We start from the raw sequence: 4738 nt of genomic DNA on the forward strand, positions 1-4738 counted from the left end.
TCTGCTGTGTGACTGTCTGTCTGTCTGTCTGTGGCTCAACAGGTAAACTCCAGCTACAAGTGAGGTGAAAAACAAGGGGCGTGTATCTATTCTGCATCTAGCTTAAGGCAAGACGCAAATTCAGTCTTGTTTTTATTGATTGTTATACAAAAATGAAGAACAGTACAAGTATAGTCAATACAATATAAATGTAGTACAGTACAAGTACAGTTAAACACCCTGCCTAAAAGGAACATCTCAAATAAATCAACATTTTTTCCTCAGATCTCTGCTTTCTGGGGGTCCCTGGAACAACATGTTTTGAGATGGGGGTCCGCGGCCAAAGATCATTTTGGGGGTCCTTGACAACGTTTGAAGACCACTGATATTGGCAGATTCTACAAATGACTTCTAAATCCTAACAGTTTTCAGATTTTTTGTTCTATATCAGTAGTTCTAAAACTTTGTCATGTCGAGGACCCCCAAAATGACATGTATTTGGCCGCGGTCCCCCATCAACATGTTGTGTTCCGGGGACCCCCAGAAGCAGAGATTTTACTTAAAAATGTTCACTCTGAATTTGGGTCTTGCCTTAAGCTAGATGCAGAATAGATACACGCATCACACAACACCTGACCCACCGATCTGTCCAATCAGAGGCCAACTGATCCGCCCATTCGCTTTGGAGAGCCAATCAGCGACCCTGTACCCTCCTCCTCCTCCATGACATCATCCAGGGGGCGGGGTCAGTTCACTTTGCCAGCTTGCCTTGCAGATCCGGTCCAGAGCGGAAACGGGAGCGGGTTGTTTGTTCTGCGTGAGCAGAACTCACCGGATACAGTCAGGAGGAGGGCGGAGCTTTAGACCGGATCTGAGCACTGAGCAGGAAATAGAAACCTTCAGGTTTCAGGTTGGAAAATAAATGTAAACTGAAAACACGAAAAAGCTATTATACACAGTTGTCTATTACATATTCAACCAGTGCATGACAGTGTAAATAATAATACTAATGCATTTACACTATCATTGTGAACTATTGTGACCATAGAGTTATAATAATTATGACCTGCCAACATGTTATGTCAACGTACATCCCAGGGGCGTCCATTGGGTATGGCAGGGGTATGCAGCTGCCATACCCTGGGTCCAGGGGGGAGAATAAAAGTTACTTTTAAATATAAATCCATGAATGTCTCTTTGTCTATCTGTTCAGGTTATTATGTTGTTAAATTACAGTAAAATAACTACAAATGCAAAATGTAACAAAATGGTCACTTTAACAAGGTCTTATAATAATATTCTCCACCATCTTGACAGAATGGTATATTCCCAGGTTCCGCAGGTCAGCTGCACAGGCGCAATGCATTATTGTTAATTGTGGCACGTTTACTAACATGCCAAGTTTAGCTGCTCTTGAACAACCGAAAGAAATAAAAATAAAAAATAAAATGCACTTCTTATAAAAAAGGTATCATGCCTGTTGCTAAGGTATGGCAACATGACTGGTGTCTTCGCGCGCGTGCAAGACACCAGTCATGTTGCCATACCTTAGCTTTTTTTCTGAACTGACGGTACTGGTACATTCGTTTTCCTGGAATGGATGACGTTTGACTGCCAGTCTTATCTAAATGTAAATACAGCCTTATCTCCAACCCTATGCTGTTGTAAGGACGGTTAGTTTAGCATGGAGGAAGTAATGCCATCAGACCAGTTTAACAATGAACTATTATAGTCAAAACATAGAACAAGAAAACAATGTAGAATTTAAATTCTATTTGGCCACTGAATAAACAAAATAAGGCAACACAGCATTAAGACAGACATCATTAGTGTTATTATTCATTCATTTTTTAAAACAATGTTGTTCTCATTAACACACTGGTGGTGAAGCCTTTATTCCATAACTATAAAACTATAAATACAAGAATGAAGAATCACATCAAGCTGTTCAACTGACGGTTTGTAGCTATACTGCCCTCTGGTGTTAAAACACAGTTACAACGTTTTTTACATGGAGGCATTACTTTAAAACAGTGGTTTCTCAACCTGTGGGTCAGGACCCCCAGGGGGGTCCCCAAATTATTTTGGGGGGGTCCCCAGATGTTTAGCTAAATGTTAACATTGTTTTCTCACTCAGCAGTAAACAATCCAACATACAGTTTAAGTGTATAGAGGGTATCTGCACATTTATAAAGTGACAATTTAAGGACTTTTAATACCTCTAAAATGACAAATTAAACATTGGCCCTAACCCTAACCCTAACCCTTAATTTATTTTCCTATAGAATATATTTGAGGTGACCTTTAACAGACAAGCTAATATATTTTTCTTTTTTCTTCTTTTTGGAAAAATGTGTAAATTCTTAAAAAAAAAAAAAGAAAAAAAAAGGCTAACTGAATATTCTCGCCCGTATAAAGGCTGCTTGAAAGTAGTTGACTCGAGGGGGGCGTCTCCTCACAGCTAGAAGGTCCTGGGCTTCGATTCCCCGCCGGGGTACGCTGGGGGGCGTGTTCTCTCCTCCGTGTCATCAGTGCCCACACCCTGGTTGGGGTTGGCAAAAGGGCCTTTTCTGTGTGGAGTTTGCATGTTCTCCCCGTGTCTCCTAGGGTTAATACCCTCACACTAACATGCAGTAATCCTGGTCTCTATACTGCCTCCCCCTGGCCAGCCGGGGCGCTGATGGAGGGGAAAGGAACTGGTTGGAATAACATGTTCCTTCCACGTGCTACGTCCAACCGGGGGAAGCTCCCCCCTGTCAGGTGATAAGAAGCGGCCTGCTCACTCCTCATGCACTGAAGGAAGCATGAGCTCAGTTCAGGGCTCTCCCCAGGTTGGCAGAGGGAGAGCAGAGCCCAGGATTACAGCTTAGGCAGTTGGCACCGGGTGAGAAAATGTGTTAAAAAAATCATGGGATAAAAATGTAACAAAAGAAAGTATTTGATTCCATCATGGCAACAGTTGACACAACACCAATAAATAAAGAAGCACAACAAAGCAGTGGTTCTAATTGTGGCATTTATTTATTAGTTGTACAATTATGAAAAATACATCATAAAAAAAGACTGGAAGCCCAAGATTATTTACAATCTTTTTTTTTCTTATTTTTCTTTAAATCAGTTGTGATCGACGTCCCTAATCTGACCCCTCAGTTTGTTCTAATCACAGGGTATTTTAATAATGATATGTCAAAACGTTAGAAGACATACAAGTCCTTTTCTCTCGCTCCGCAAAAATGTGACCCCAAAAAAGAAAGAGAAACAAACAATACGTACGTACATACATACATATACATACTGTATATATAGAGATCTATAAAAGCAAAACTCATTCAAGTATGAAAATACAGACTGCTAGATTCATATACAGTTTCAATATCATCATCATCATCATCATAATTATCAGATTCGTCCCAGTTAAGTACCCCCCCCCCCCCCCCCCCCCATGCTTAGCAATGTGCAAACGCCGGATGGGACCAGGATGGCTGAAGGTGCAAAACCGACACCCTATGAGCTGACAGTGTACCGTAGAGCAGCGGTTCTCAAACCCTGTCCAGTTCGGCCCCCAAATAATTGGCAAAGAAAACCAAAACAACAACAAATATTTCTTTGATAACACAACATTAATGTAAAATAACCCAAAAAAAATCAGCATATTTTTTGTTGTTGTTCTGATCGTGGAAACCGATAAATAGGAACTTTGTTCCGTTGATCCTCTGAAAATGGACCCATCGGACCACTGAACTGAGCAGCCGTTGGGGGGGGGGGGGGGGGGGGATGAGGACCACTGAACTGAGCAGCCGTTGGGGGGGGGGGGGGGGGGGATGAGGACCACTGCCTTAAAGAGTTTGACCCCACTGACCCCAGAACGTACCATAATCATACAGTTTATCATCCGTACGAGCAGACTGTTATTTTACCCAACACACACATCATCATCAGCTGACTAACAGCACCGCTAAAGCCCCGCTTATACCTGGCCGTACAAACGCAGAAATGTTTTTGGTAAGGGAGATAAAACTTTAAATAGCTTCTACGCACAGCAGACACATTGGGTCTCTTCTTTACTTCACAGGTCTTACCGACGATACTAGAATGAAGGCTCTGTTCCATTCTGCTCAAACAGAGTCAGTGTTACCAATGATACTAATGAAGGCTCTGTTCCATTCTGCTCAAACAGAGTCAGTGTTACCAATGATACTAATGAAGGCTCTGTTCCATTCTGCTCAAACAGAATCAGGGTGCCGATATTGTTGAATCCGTAATATGCTATTTCTCCTCCCTTTACCAAATGGAACCAGCCGAGAAGACAACTATCGTCAAGCTCACGATGCATCGCATCATCAAAGCGCCGTGAGCCGCTGTTAGATCAGCTAGTTACGGGGCACACAACTCCGTCGTACGACGAGGTATAAAACTCCAGGGCAACACGTGTCAACATACTGGTCCATATATAGAATCATGCTGTGTTTCTATCAGCTCAGCAGCTAAAAAACATATCCTACTATAATCTGATCAGCCTGCATAGCAGGTTTGGCAACAAGTACATCATTGGTCTAGAGATGAACATCAGAACATCATCGGTCTAGAGATTAACTGCGCAAAAAAAACAACAACAGAAAAAAGTAGTTTGGGGAAGGAAGAGAATGAGTTAAATCCTACACCTGATTCAATTCGCAGCATGAGGACTACCAAACAAACAAACAAACAAACCCATGTACCTTTTAAAGCTCTGCTTAAAAACTTACTCTAAGAAAATACA

Source organism: Nannobrachium achirus, assembly GCF_963921795.1.
Source record: "Nannobrachium achirus genome assembly, chromosome: 9".
In the NCBI taxonomy this organism is placed as follows: domain Eukaryota; kingdom Metazoa; phylum Chordata; class Actinopteri; order Myctophiformes; family Myctophidae; genus Nannobrachium; species Nannobrachium achirus.